General features: G+C 37.9%; 1 pseudogene; it reads left to right on the forward strand.

Annotated features, from left to right (window-relative positions):
• Nucleotides 1–14,835: 14,835 nt before the first annotated feature.
• LOC149154608 (developmentally-regulated G protein 3 pseudogene) lies at nucleotides 14,836–15,844 on the forward strand (annotated as a pseudogene).
• Nucleotides 15,845–16,413: the final 569 nt, after the last annotated feature.

Raw genomic sequence — 16,413 nt, forward strand, 5'->3', positions numbered from 1 at the left:
TGAGCCTTATGTCAAGACTAGTTATCAAAGGCAAATGAGTAGGGTCTTTCCTTTCAGATACCTACAGGACACTTATGCTCCACTCATGAAGCTCATTATCAAATACTTCACCTGTGAAGGAATATTTTCTCGCTTGTACACTTATCATGTTAGATTATTGATGCATTTCACTAGAGTGAGGATGATGAATCTCCCCTATTTCATATGCAGAAATATTGAGAAAATGGCTACATTGGTGCAAAGAAAACCTCTTTATCAATGGTTCAACAACATTTATCAATTTTCATTGATCAAAATTGTTGTGTTGCATCATCTGAGCTTGTTGAATGTTTCATGAGATACTTTCATTTCACATGAGGTTTTCAAAAGCCCTCAAGTGACCCCATTAGTGTTTCAAGAGGAAGGAGGGCCTTCAAATCAGCAAGAGGTTCATGAGACTCAAACTACAGGTGTGCCAATATTTGTCACTTATGAAAAGGGCACAAGGAGATTATTTGCAATTGCCAAATGAGTACTATCTCCACCTGGGGTGGAAGGGGTCTTGTTTCCTTAATTAGACCACAGGCAAATGCTATCTTCACCCGGGGTGAAAAGGGCTTTGCCTTCTTCTTTAGCAGAGCAGGTACAGGATAAAGGGAAACAACTATCGCATGAGAAAGGGCCTTTTGAAGGTTAGGATAGAGTTTTTATTTTGATTCAGGAAGAGGATACTGATTTGGGCTCCCAAAGCACAAGACTCAAGGAGATCATCAAAGAACAAGAAGCTGACATCCATGCCTTATCTCTTAATCTTGAAAGTACTAAGTGGATCATTAATTTCCTTGAGCAATGGAACAAGCAGTTGGAGGATAAACAAACAATCATGGAGCTGCAAACCATAAGGGAAAACAAGAAAGCATCAATAAGAAGGAAAGTCAAATTGACACCGCTTGAGCAAGTGATTGGCGCTGACCGGGAATCATGGATAAAGAGGGTGAATATGCACTTGGAGAAGCTACTTGAGAAATCCAACAAGGAGAAAAAGATGTTGCGGCACATGGCCTATCACTATTTGGCACGGAACAAGATTTGCAAAAAAAGGATAAGGAGTCTAAAAGCCAAGTTGAGGAAGACTTTGAGGAGCAAGAAAGAACAAGATAAGCTCAAGATCTTGGCTGAAGCTTCATTGGCCTAGCATAGCACTTGATGTAGATCACTCATACCAAATTTCAAGAAATTTGGTAAATTTTTTGGCAATTTTGAATTTTTCATGGAAAAAATAGGTTTTTCTAGCAGGTGCGTAGCGCTGCCTGGCGCTCGCTTTTGATAGGGACCTCCTTTGGAAGAAAACTTTGCATTTTTAGATTCCTTATGAAAATTTATGAATGCACAAAAATTACTAGGAAATTTTGACAAGTTTTGGACCTCCAAAAGGGCCAAAAACACCTCAAAAATGCCCTCTTTGCCACTTTTTGGCCACACAAGAAGCAGTGTTGGGCGAACTATTTTTTGGAGGGAAAATGGACACCAAATTCAAAAATTATACTTGTCCTAGAAACTAGATAGATATAACTTTCCAACAAGCCAACTTGGAGCAAATTTGGTGAAGGGGAAGGCCTCCAAATTTAGCTGGGAAAAAGCGCTACACAGAGAAAAAGTGGTGCTACGCACAGGATGAAAAAGTGCCAATTTTGCTCAAAAACTCTGTTTTTCGCCGAGTTTTCTTCTGGTTTGACTTTTTCTCTATTATGGTAAAATTCATGATGTGGCATGATGTAAATTGATGTATTAAGATGTAAAAATGATAAAAATCGAATTGATAAGGTAGATACATTAGTTGTAGGTGGTTTGGAGTTGAATGAATCAGTTTCATAGGTTTAAGAGGCAAGTTGTTCCATTGCCTATTTTTGTGTTCCTAGTTTAGATAAGGTTGAAACCACCCCTCTTCTCATGGATTCGACCCTTGATGGATAACATAGGTGGTTTGGAGGTCTATATCATGTGTTTTTTCAGTCATTTGTAAAGGTTGAACTCTTGTGAATGCTTTGAGCATTATTGTACATTCATCTCTGCAGTTTGGCAAGGAAATAGACCAGGGTTTGCAACATGTTATGGGATTCTTGTGGCAAGGTGATTTAGTACTGTTTTTCCTTTTGTGATTCAAGTTAACATGTGTTTATGTGTGCCATCATCTCTTTCTTTTCAGCTTAACTAAATGAATCAATTATAAAGGTGGAAATCATTGATGTTGCAGTGCTCTACCCTAGGGTTTGTTTAGCTTTACATGTTTTCTACTGTTTGAAGAGGATTCATGACACTCCCATGCCCTCTCCAACTCCTCATAAGTCTTAAGACTCTCCATTTCACCTAATTCAAGATACTAAAGCATTTTCCTACCTCGCCCCATAGAAACCTCTGCAAGACTGAGTTCATTCCTCGGACCCAAATCTGCCTTTCATATTTGACCCAGAAAACCAACATAAAACTCAATAAAACTCCTATGAGCATATACCTAGCCTAAAATTAGTCTTTACATTAGTCATCTCAAGCCTCATTTGCTATATTTTCCTGAGATTGACAAGGATAGATCCCTCTCCCAACCCAGTAGGGCTAGCTACTAGGTTAAGCGTGGTTTGATGGTACCCTACACTTGCCTTCCTTCAGCCTGAGGTAGATTTAGGCCATAACATATTGGCGACTCCACCGGGGAAGAAAAGTTTGTTTGCTATTGTTGTTTTCTTTATAGACTATAGACGGAGCCTGAAGTGAGCTAGGTAGCCTTCGAACTGCTCTTGCTTTGCAAGTGCATAAGTAGATGAATGCTGCTTTAGTCAATCTCCAGTTTAGTTTATGAATTGAACATCTGAACTAAAAACTATTACCCCAGTATCTTAAAGAAATTCTAGACTTTGGATGATGAGTTTAGAATTTGATAGGCTAACAAATTGATTATGTCCATTTGATTTTTGGGAATAATTCAACACACTAGCTTCCAGACGATACACTAGGGCTAATCTTGATCCTGATCCTCCTCCCGTGTATAAAAACCCAAATCTCATTCCAAGAATTCTCTGACAAGAAAGTTCTGTGATTCCCATTTTTAGATCTCATTCATTTCCAGTTGTTTTTGAATACCTTGAAGATCTTGAATTTGATGAACATTTTGATCTGTCGTTGTTTGAAAATAAATCTGAAAGTGCAGTTGGTTCTACTGTTCTAAATCCAGAGTTTGTCAAAGATATTGAAACTTAAAAGGCTAATAGATCAATTGATGATTATATCGTAAATATTCAAACTTCCATTGTGGCTACAAACATTCCTGAGTTCTTAGAATCTGCATCTGCAACTCTTAGCTCATCTGCTATTGTATCTGGTTCAGAAATTCCTATTGAAAATCCTTTTATCCCCACCATTCCTGTGCAACCCACCATATCTGATCAGAGACCCCCTGTCTCTTCTCCCCCATCAACCCCTTCAACACCTCAAGCATCTCATATTTCCTCCCCTCCTTCTACACCTCATACACCCATTACATCGACTTCTATTATTGTTCCGAATCCTCCTACATCCCCAAGGCCAGTTTCAAATCCACTTAGAGCAATGGCTATTCGATATGCACCTCTCGTTTTGCCACAAAACTTGGATGCTATGCCTGCTGATTACCAAAGAAAAATTCCATTGTTTGATGGTACCCAAGGTATCACAGTACAACAGCATGTGGATAAGATGAACGATTTCTTTGACCTTCATGAGATAGATGAAGAAAATGTGACCATGAGATTATTTGTGCAAACTTTTGGAGGCGAAGTGCAGAAGTGGTTCAGAGCATTGCCAGCTGGGACTATCAATACATTGGTAGTTCTTCATAGACAATTTCTAGATCGTTGGGAGGTAAAGAAAAATCCACTTCAAATTATTTCCGAATATGAAAACATAAAGAGGAATGTTGGTGAAAGTGTCTAGGATTATTGTGTTAGATTCAATACCGTTTGTAATGCAATTCCAGCTGATATAAAGCCACCAATGGGGCTGGCTTTGATTAAATTTCTTGATGGCTTTGATCTTGACATGGCATATCAATTGAGATAAAGAGACCTAGCCACATTGGAGGATATGCAGAAAATTGCAATGAGCGTGGAGGCAAATCTGCTAGCTAAAAGAGCTAGAACGAAGACCAAGAAGAAAGTGACCATAAAGGAGGAAGCTTTTTCCTCAGATCACTTGCTTTGCAAGATTGAAAAGATGTTTGATAGACTCACTATTGCCGATAAGCCTGAGACACAGATCATAAATCCAAATTTCCGTGGTTAGCAACAACCACATTTCAGAATCAAAGAACGGGAACAAAGAGCATAAGACCAAGCAGCACAGCAGAAAGTTAAAACACCATTACAATAGAATTTTGTACATGGTCTGGAATCAAAGGATGATGAGAATATAATAGGAGAGGAGAATCATTTCTTTACACTTGATGGTTTGCCAATTTATATCACGGAGGATGAAGAGTATTCAGAAAGCCCAGCTATACAAAAGGATGAAGATTTTATCTTAGCAAATGAAATAGTCCTAGAAGAAGAATCTGATGAATATTAGAGGGGATACATGAATGCCTTGACAACCCAACAATGACAATATTCACTCAAGAGTAGAGAGGTACCCATCAATCCAATTCAAAAGAGGAAGGAAGCAACACCACCAAAGAATGATTCTCCAAATGTGCAGAAAAAGGGAAAGGAGGCAGCAGATCCGACCACCAGCAAAACACAATCAGCAAATTAAAATTCAAATCAACCAAGTGAATCAAAGGAGAAGACTGAAAAGAAAGATGCTCCACTCAAAGAGGTAGAAAAAACTACAACCTTTAGCTTAGAGAATGAGATTTCTAAGTTAAAAGTGTCGATACCTTTGACTGAATTAATGAAGAATAGCAGCTATAAAGGTCACGTGTCGAAGATTTTGAATTTAGATCCGTTATCTGATATGGTTAATGTGGAGGATGACCAGCTCGGGATTATCTTTGGTCCGGCATTAGAAGGTCAATCTGAGGATAGTGATGTAGCTCCTTTTTATATCAGTCTTATATTGCATGATTATGTCTTGCACAACGCCATGTTTGATTCAGGAGCATCTCATAATCTGATGCCAAAGGCAATTATGGAAAAATTGGGTTTAGATATCACTCGCAAGTACCATGATATTTATTCCTTTGATTTTGGTAGGGTCAAATGTATTGGTCTCATCAAAGATTCGTTGTCACTTTAGATTAGATTCCAGCAAAGAATGTTCTTATGGATGTGGTTGTGGCTGACATTCCCCCTAGATTTGGCATGCTTCTATCTAGATCGTGGGGTGCAAAACTCAAAGGGACATTGTAGTTAGATTTCTCCTATGCCACTATTCCCGTGTTTGGTCAATTGAGGAAATTAGAGCGGGAGAAAAAGATGAAGTATATGATCACAAGCAAGGAGAAACCTTTGAATCATCCAATCAATTATGTACATACCGATTTGGAATCTTTTGTTCTTTATTCTGATAGTTTTAATGATGTAAATAGTAAATTAGTTGAAGTAGAAGATATTCCAGAGATCATAGAAAATTTCAGAGCCGTACTTGATCTAGAAAGACAAAGGCTTGATAGTACCACTGAATAATCAACATTCCGCCAGCAGCAGAAAATTGATGGACAACAGCCAAAGGTAGAAGAGCAGGCAAAATTTCAGCATTTAGAAGACGAAGCTGGTTTGTGGAGTATGGACTTTGATGGAGCAGTAGGTAAGGATGGTGCTGGAATTGGTATTTGGATACGTAGCCCTATTTTCCAACCAAATAAAGTCCTGAGTAATGTTAGAGTTTGTTCGTATGAATTGGCTTTTGATTGTTCCAATAATGAAGCTGAATATGAGGCTTTAATTGCTAGTTTGAAAATCCTCAAGAAGTTGAATGCAAAAAGAATTTCAGTTTATGGCGACTCCGAATTAGTAATCAAGCAAGTCAAGGGTGAATACCAAGCCAAACATCCTCGAATGAGGGCTTACCGTAATGTGGTTTTAGATATTTTGAGGTTGTTTCTAGATTATACTTTGACATGTGTCCCTCGTGTACAAAATGTTATTGTAGATTCCCTTGTTACAGTTGCAAGTAACTTGAAAATCCTGATGAATTCAAACAATAAGTTTGAAATTCATGTGAAGCATCACCCAACTGTCCTTGATAATCAAAGATATTGGTAGGTGTTTCAAGATGACAAAGAGATTGAAGAATTTATGCAAAATGAAGGAAAATACAAAGATACTTTTATCGATGGAGAGCAAGATGATTGTGAATCAGACATAGAGGTAAATCAGATGGAAGTTTTACAGCCGAAGGACAATGTCATTCCTAAAGGCCTAATACCTTTAGAGGAGTTATTTGATCAAGATGATGTAGCCCGGAAACCAAGCTTGGTGTCAATTGAGAAAGGAGTTGAGGATGTGAATATTGGAATAGTAGAAAATCCAAAGATGGTGAAGCTGTCAAAGGAATTGCCTCCTCAGGTAAAAGAAAAATACATTAGTTTATTGTCTTCATTTACTGATGTATTTGCATGGGACTATTCAAATTTGAAGGAGTACGATAAAAGTATAATTCAACACATCATTCCAATCAAGCCAAACCAAAAGCCATTTTGACAAAAGTTAAGAAGGATAAATCCAAAGTTGCTGCCATCAATAGAGAAAGAGGTGAATTGATTGTACAAGGCTGGTATAATCGTTCCAATAAGATTTTCAGATTGGATTTCCAATTTGGTGCCCGTGTGGAAGAAGACATGTGAGATTAGATTATGTATTGATTTCAGAAATCTAAATAAGGTGTCTTTGAAAGATAATTATCCATTGCCAAAAATGGACCACATACTTCAAAGAGTAGTTGGAGCATCTCATATGTCGCTGCTCGATGGGTATTCCGACTATAATCAAATTCTGGTCCATGAGGATGACAGGGAAAAAACAACATTCACCACTCCATGGGGGACTTTCCATTATGCCAAGATGCCATTCGGATTAAAGAATGCTGGTGCAACTTTTCAGTGGGCTATGGATATCACCTTTGCAAATGAAAAAGATGTATTTTTATTAGTTTATCTTGATGATTTGACAGTTTTTTCCAATTCAGATGAAGAGCATCTTTACCATTTGAAGATTGTTTTTCAGCAGTGTAGAAAGTATGGCATATCTCTTAATCCAAAAAAGAGCTTGTTTGCCATGGATGAAGGGAAGCTTCTCGGTCACATCATATCCAAGGAGGGCATCTGCATCGATCCTGCTCGAGTGGAAGCCATTCAGAAAATTGATTTTCCACGTAGTAAAAAGGAGATCCAAGCATTCAACGGTAAGATGAACTTCTTACGTTGTTTTGTGCCAAATCTAGCTGAACATTTGAGGGAAATCACAAACACGTTAAAGAAAGATAGTGTAGTAAAGTGGACCAAAGAAGCTATTAAGTCTTTCAATTTGGTAAAGTTGGCTCTTTCTTTAGCTCTGATTTTAATCAGCCCAGATTATTCCCAAGATTTCATTTTATTTTCATTCACTTCAGATCATACTATGGCAGCAGTGCTAATGCAGAAAAGAGACCAGCTTAAGAAGCCAATTGTATTTTTCAGCAGAACAATAAGAGATGTAGCCTTAAAGTATAACATTATTGAAAAGCAAGCTCTTGCCTTGGTAAAAGCTTTGAAATATTTCCGAGTATATATTTTGCATTCTCATATTCTTGCTTATGTCCCTAACACAGCCGTTAAAGATGTCTTAGTACAAATAGATCCGGAAGGGAGATAAGGCAAATGGATCACAACTTTGTTAGAATATGACGTGGAGATAAAGCCAACAAAGCTCATCAAGGGGTAGGGGCTAGCAAAACTGATGGCAGAGTCTAATTTGCATGCCTTGGACATAAACTTGATTGCTGCTATGTCCGAAGAAGATGAAGACAACTCACTTGTTCAGGTATCTGAAATTTTTCTTCATTCTCCTTGGTATTCAGATGTTGTATATGTGCTCCAGCATCTTTCACCACCACCAGGGATGGCTAGAAATAAAAGTAGAACTCTAAAATAAAATGTTGCCAAATTTTGTATTATGAATAATGCACTTTATTGGAAAGACCCCGGTGGTATTTTGCTGAATTGTTTGGTTGAGGAGGAAGAAAAATAGGTCATGGATGATTTTCACAAGGGAGACTGTGGAGGTCACCTATTTTGGAAGATGACAGCGAACAAAATTTTGAGAGTGGGGTATTATTGGCCTACCCTTTTCTTTGATGTGTATAAAACTATCACAAGCTGTCATGAATGCCAGATTTTTCAGGGAAGGAGAAAGTTATAGCCTTTACCTCTCAAGCCAATTGAAGTTAGTGCTCAGTTTCAACAGTGGGGCCTAGATTTTATTGGCAAGATTCATCCTACATATTTAGCTCAGCACAAGCGGATCCTCACAGCGATATATTAATTCAAAAAATGGATTAAGGCGATTCCCACTTGGCAGGCCATCGACTTGGTAATAATTCAGTTTCTTGAAAACAATATTTTTTCACATTTTGGCTGTCCTAATAAGTTAAATACAGATAACGTAGCAGCGTTCAAGTCCAAAAGGATGATTGACTTTTGTAGCAAATACAACATTACCTCGGAACATTCTACTGCATACTATCTGCAAGGTAACGGATTGGCAGAATCTTCAAATAAATCATTGGTTAACATCATCAAAAAACTGCTGGAAACAAACAAAAAGAGCTAGCATAAGAAATTGATTAATGCACTATGGGCGGATAGAGTAAGTCAAAAGAAATCAATAGGCATGTCTCCTTTCGAGATCGTATATGGTGTTGACACGGTGTTCTCGAAATCTCTTGCAGTCTCGGTTGTTAAACTTCTACAGGAAGCTGGTAGCGAGGAAGATCATTTACAATGAAGAATAAACCAAATGATCCATTTACAGCAGATGAGAGAGGAATTTTTTCAAAATACATTCAGGCTACAAGAGAGAATCAAGAAAATCTATGATCGGAAGGCAAAGGCAGACAAGTTTCAGATTGATGACATAGTGCTAAAATGCGATGCTAGAAACGAGGACAAAAGCAAGCATGGAAAGCTCGAGAATCTGTGGAAGAGACCATTCAGATTTGCTACATATTGGGGTCAAAATGCTTTCTAGCTGAAAGAAATGAACGGGGAAGATTGTCCAAGAGGTTTGGTCAATGGTCGGCTGCTGAAACGGTATTATCTTTGAGATATTTTCTGCTGTCACATCACTGTACATACCATTTTATTTCCTTAATTTCAAATTGTGTACTATCGTCATTCATTTAGTTTGGGGCCCGAAGTGAAGGCTATAAAATTGAAGGTCTGATTTCAGTTTTTGATTACTTAGTGTGGATTGTTTGAGTCAGTTTTAAATCAGTTTTCAGTCTTGTAATTGAGTCAGTTTTGAGTCAAGATATTGGTTTTGGTTTGCTGAAGTTATTGATTCCATTTAGCCCAATGGAAGAGGCACTATCTGCTTTCCAGAGATCTGTAGTTCTTGGCACCTCCTAGGAGCTACCATCCCCATTGGAGCCAATGTTAGTGTCGGTATCTTCATCCCTCCATCAGTGATCAAAATTCTCTTTTTGCATGCATTTTAGGTGTCTCATCCGATCAGCTGCATTCCATTAGGTCATGGATCATCTGATGGTAGTGGTTCTTTGTCAATTTCCCTCATGCTTTTCATATACTGGCCTATTTGCACATGTACAGATCATTTGCTGTCATTTTTATTTAATTTCAGTTACAGAAGTCATTTTAGGGTTTTTCAGGTCTCATTAGGTCTAGGGTTTGCCACCATGGTCGTCAAAAGCTCAATAAGAGGTCAGCAGGCACATGAGGATGTCCAATAAGTTCATAAAATCACAAATTTCAATGATGATTTGCTCCATAAAGGGTTTTTACCTCAAAACTCTGTTTTGAGGTGAAAACAAGGTTTTTCCATTTCATGTACAAATTGTATGTAATTGTACTATTTTAATATGTAATAAACCATCATCTGTAGCCCTTGGTTACCTTGCCAAATTCCTGCACTACAGCTCCTGCAAAAGGAGACAAGAAAATCCAAGCATTAGTCCAACAAATAACAAAAAAGAGCCAAACTGTAAAACAGGGTTTTAAAAGAACAAAGTGAAAAGGAAAACTTTAGAAAGTGGGTTTTCTAAATGAAAAATTAAAGTCAAAAGTATATAAAGTGCTCCTTTGCATTATAAGATTTCATTTGTGCTAAAAGTGAGAGAGAACAAGGAGAAAATCGCGTTTTGAGGACAGAGAGGACAAATTTCAGAAAATTTCAAGTCTTTTCTTGGCGCGGCACACCTGGGCACTGGCACGGTATAACTGCCCGGTACGATGCATCAGGCACAGGATTTACAAAGAATTTCTAACGGGTGTGACACACCTGCTAGGTGCTATGCACCTGGGCGTTGGCGTGACGCACCAGTCAACCAACTTCAAAACTCATTCAATCGACTTTCTAAAGCTCCAAATTTTGCAAATACCATCCCTTCAATTAAGTAAACCCTCCCATTTTCCATAAAAAGAGATTTAGTCATCCTTGATGGTGTTTTGAAAGGTGAAAATTCAAACCCTAAATTGCTGCACAGTTGTATTGCAAAACCGTCTGGGGTTTTGCAGTTTTTCTCATTCTTGCTGTTTTTTTTACTCTGCATAATTTGCCCATATCACATCCCTCTTCACTACATTTCCTTAATTTTCTTCCCCTTTCCCTCTCTCATTGACACTTATCCTACCTCCTATCCCCAAACCCTAAAACCCTAACACCTAATTACCACTATTCCCCAAACCATAATCTTCATTTCCCAAACCCTATCACTCCCTAATAACTCTACAGCCAGTATAAAAACCTTCCTTTCCACTTATATTATCAGTCCACTCATCAAATCCCAAAGAAGAAAACAAAAGTCACCTATTCTTGAGAAAATCTCTTCATACTCATCATTTTACACCATACATTGGCAAATATGGAAACAGATTCAGCTTATGAAAGGGATGAAGAAACTGTGAGTGATTCCTCCCAAGAGATTCATGCACCAAGAAAACCACATAAGGGAGGAAAACACATCCGGGAGGAGCCCACCACACTCACAGAGTTACTAGCTTGCCCTCTTGTAGTAACATGTTTTAAACATCAGTCTTGCTACCAATTTTGTGAGATGGTGGAGATGGTGAAATACTACCATGAACTTGCTTGGCTATTTGTCCTTCATCTTCACAATGTCCAGGTGAACTTGGCAGGGGTTTCCTTCACTTTGACACCTGAAACTATAGCTGCAGCAATAGGTATTCCAAATGTGGGTGAACAGTGGAACAAAGGACAGCTTGTGGGCAAAGAGCATTATGAGCCTTATGTCAAGGCTAGTTATCAAAGGCAAATCAATAGGGTCTTTCCTTTCAGATACCTACAGGACACTTATGCTCCACTCATGAAGCTCATTATCAAATAATTCACATGTGAAGGAAGATTTTCTCGCTTGTACATTTATCATGTTAGATTATTGATGCATTTCACTAGAGTGAGGATGATGAATCTCCCCTATTTCATATGCAGAAATATTGAGAAAATGGCTACATTGGTGCAAAGAAAACCTCTTCATCAATAGTTCAACAACATTTATCATTTTTCATTGATCAAAATTGTTGTGTTGCATCAGCTGAGCTTGTTGAATGTTTCATGGGATACTTTCATTTCACATGAGGCTTTCAAAAGCCCTCAAGTGACCCCATTCGTGTTTCAAGAGGAAGGAGGGCCTTCAAATCAGTAAGAGCTTCATGAGACTCAAACTACAAGTGTGCCAGTATTTTTCACTTATGAAAAGGGCACAAGGAGATTATTTGCAGTTGCCAAATGAGTACTATCTCCACCTGGGGTGGAAGGGGTCTCATTTCCTTCATTAGACCACAGGCAAATGCTATCTTCACCCGGGGTGAAAAGGGCTTTGCCTTCCTCTTCAGCAGAGCAGGTACAGGATAAAGGGAAACAACCATTGCATGAGGAAGGGCCTTCTGAAGGTCAGGATAGAGTTTTTATTTTGATTCAGGAAGAGGATACTGATTTGGGCTCCCAAAGCACAAGACTCAAGGAGATAATCAAAGAACAAGAAGCTGACATCCATGCCTTATCTCTTAACCTTGAAAGGGCTAAGAGGATCATTAATTACCTTGAGCAATGGAACAAACAGTTGTAGGATAAATAGGCAATCATGGAGTTGCAAACCATAATGGAAAACAAGAAAGCAGCAAAAAGAAGGAAAGTCAAATTGACACCGCTTGAGCAAGAGATTGATGCTGACCGGCAATCATGGCTAGAGAGGGTGAATATGCACTTGGAGAAGCTGCTTGAGAAAGCCAACAAGGAGAAAAATATGTTGCGGCACATGGCCTATCACTATTTGGCACAGAACAAGATTTGCAAAACAAGGATAAGGAGCATAAAAGCCAAGTTGAGGAAGACTTTGAGGAGAAAGAAAGAACAAGATAAGCTCAAGATCTTGGCTGAAGCTTCATTGGTCTAGCGTAGCACTTTATGTAGATCACTCATACCAAATTTCAAGAAATTTGGTAAACTTTTTGGCAATTTTGAATTTTTCATGGAAAAAACAAGTTTTTCCGGCAGGTGCGTAGTGCCACTTGGCGCTCACTTTTGATAGGGACCTCCTTTGGAAGAAAACTTTACATTTTTGGATTCCTTATGAAAATTTATGCATGCCCAAAAATTACTAGGAAATTTTGACAAGTTTTGGACCTCCAAAAGGGCCAAAAACACCTCAAAAATGCCCTCTCTGCCACTTTTTGGCCACACAGGAAGCAGTGTTGGGAGAACTGATTTTTGGAGGGGAAAATGGACACCAAATTCAAAAATTCCACTTGTCCTAGAAAGTAGACAGACAGAACTTTCCAACAAGCCAACCTGGATCAAATTGGGTGAAGGGGAAGGCCTCCAAATTCTACTGGGAAAAAGTGCTATGCATAGAAAAAGTGGCGCTACGCACATGATGAAAAAGTGCCAATTTTGCTCAAAAACTCTGTTTTTCGCCTAGTTTTCTTCTGGTTTGACTTTTTCTCTCTTATGGTAAAATTCATGATGTGACATGAAGTAAATTGATGTATTAATATGTAAAAATGATAAAAATGGACTTTTTAATGTAGATACATCAGTTGTAGATGGTTTGGAGTTGAATGAATAGGTTTCCTAGTTTTAAGACGCAAGCTGTTCCACTGCCTATTTTTGTGTTCCTAGTCTAGATATGGTTGAAACCACCCCTCTTCTCATGGATTCGACCCTTGATGGATAACACAGGTGGTTTGGAGGTCTATATCATGTGTTTTTTCAGTCATTTGTAGAGGTTGAACTCTTGTGAATGCTTTGAGCATTATTGTACATTCATCTCTGCAATTTGGCAAGGAAATAGACCAGGGTTTGTAGCATTCTGTGGGATTGTTGTGGCAAGGTGATTTAGTATTGTTTTTCCTTTTATGATTCATGTTAACATGTGTTTATGTGTGCCATCATATCTCTCTTTTCAGCTTAACTAAATGAATCAAGTATAAAGGTGGAAATCATTGATGTTGCAGTGCTCTACCTTAGGGTTTGTTTAGCTTTACATGTTTTCTACTATTTGAAGAGGACTCATGACACTCCCATGCCATCTCCAACTCCTCATCAGTCTTAAGACTCTCCATTTCACTTAATTCAAGATACTAAAGCATTTTCCTACCTCGCCCCACAGAAACCTTTGCAAGACTGAGTTCATTCCCCAAACCCAAATCTGCCTTTCACATTTGATCCAGCAAACCATCATAAAACTCAATCAAACTCCTCTGAGCATATACCTAGCCTAAAATTAGTCTTTACATTAGTCATCTCAAGCCTCATTTGCTATGTTTTCCTGAGATTGAAAAAGAGAGAACCCTCCCCCGACCTGGTAGGGCTAGCTACCAGGTTAAGCGTGGTTTGATGTTACCCTAGACTTGCCTTCCTTCAGCCTGAGGTAGATTTAGGCCATAACAGGTTTGTAACTTGAGTGTGTGTGAATTTTTTTGGAATTAATTGAATTCTTTTTCAAGCCTTATTTGTATGATGTATCTGTAAAATGATTATGGAGCTATATCAATCAATTTCATCAATTCTAAGTCTCATTCCTCCCATCAAACCTTATGGTTCGTGATTGAAAAGGACACTAATCACACAATGTTAAATCTATAGAGAAGCTCATCTTCTCATCACAAATCTCCACTCTAAGTGACAATCGGGATTACTCTGACCTACAAGTGCGACTAACAACTTGAATGAGTGATTTCTCTCTACTAATCAGAAGTCGTGATCTTGGTCTTAGTGACACTAGGAATCCGGTTTGTGACTAATAAGAACATATTGCATTTATAATATACATCAAAGACTGTGATTTGGATTGTATCTAGAACTTGCGATTTGGCTGGAGATCAAATCCATTATTGGCATATTTCCCATTGGTTGTAAATAACAATTATAGATTCCAATATCTTTGCAATTTCAATTTGCGACTAGTGAGGAAGGCATGTCCTCTTAGGTTGCAGGTTGTTATTGTAGCTCCCAGTGGATCTAGAAACCCAAAAATTAAACTTCTCAACTCAACTAATGGATTTAGCAACCTATTGCACTTTTTGCGACCAATAGGGAAGACTGCGACTCTCATGTCACGAATCACACGTGCGACTCCCAACTAGAAAGTGAGACATGTACTAAAATTTTGAACTTCCTTATTGACAATCCAAATGACAAAAAATATATTTATGATATGAATATTTTCAAGGCTACAACCCATAATTTGGGTTCGTTGAAGGCGAATCTTGCTAAATTACAATGATAAATTCTTTCTCCTCCTATAAGTGGAGATTCACGTGTTGGACTTGTGGGGTGTCCATCAGTTAGAAAGTCTACTCTTCTGAACAAGTTGACAAGTATTATTTTAGCTAGCATCATATAAATTCACCACTCTAATATACATTCCTAATTTTATTCGTTATAGAGGTTCAAATATGTAGTTACTAGACCTTCCAGGAATCATTAAAGGTGAAAAATAAAACAAAGGTAGAGGAAGGCAGGTTATCATTACTGCAGGAGCTTGCAATTTCATTTTGATAGTTCTTGATGCTATCAATCCCATTACTCACAAGAACATTATAGAATAAGAGCTTGAAGGATTTGGAATCAGGTTGAAAAAGGGCCCTCCTAATTTGACATTTAGGAAGAAGGGCAAGGGTAGAATAAATCTCACACCTACTATGGCCACCACACAATTGGACCTTGAGACTGTTAAAGCAATTTGCGAAGAATACAATATTCACAACGTTGATATTTTGATGAAATTGTAGATGAACTTATAGATGTGATTAAAGAAAGTCATATATATATGCCTTGAATTTATGATTGTTAACAAGATTGACCAACTAACTCTTGAGGAATTAGAGATTTTGGATAAATTACCTTATTACTGCCTAGTCAGTGCTCACTTAGGATGGAATTTGGATAACCTATTGGAGAAGATATGGGAATACTTAAATTTTACCTGAATATATACAAATCCCAAGGGAGTGAATCTAGACAATGAAGATCATGCTATTCTTTCATCTAAATCACAAACTGTTGAGCATTTTTGTACTTGAATCCACAAGGATATGTTGAAGCAATTTAAATATGCAATGGTATAGGGTTATAGTGAAAAAAAATCACAAATTATTAGGAAGGATCATGAATTAGAGGTCAAGGATGGTCTCAAAGACCTTGCCTATGTTTGTTTGGAATAAGGACATGATTTTTGGCAAGGGAATTCTTCTAAAACATGGTTAAGGAAGCTCAAAATGATCCTGCATGAGCTATACATACCTTGGTACTATTGCAGTGCAAAAAAGGATTGTACAAGGGTCCAAATTACATCTTTCTTTCATTTAATATGTTATGTATTTAGTATTTTTCTTCGACTATAATAAATATGACCATGTGATTTTGCTGTAGATAAAAGGAAGGAATAAGATTGTTGACATATGAAAAGGAAGATTGGATTGATTTGAGAACAATAAGCTTTGATATTATCAATGCTCCAAAAAACTATGTTACAATGCATCTTTTCCAAGATAAGAAGCCCGTGAGCCATTTATGTCAATTAGGGTTTCTCATGAAGGACATGCAACTAGGGGTTTTGACAAGCAGGCAAAATTCCTCCATACATGCTTCTAGAACCATATAGCTACCCAAGGCACCTTGTCAACCAAATTTTGGGGTGTTGATATCATTCCTAAAAACTAATATACTTGATGGTAGACACAATAGCAGGAAAATAGACATTCAATACAACAATTTAAAATCACAACCATGC

The sequence above is a fragment of the Pinus tabuliformis genome, chromosome 9 (genome assembly GCF_031772625.1).
Source record: "Pinus tabuliformis cultivar Carrire ecotype Pingquan chromosome 9, CPIR1, whole genome shotgun sequence".
NCBI lineage: Eukaryota > Viridiplantae > Streptophyta > Pinopsida > Pinales > Pinaceae > Pinus > Pinus tabuliformis.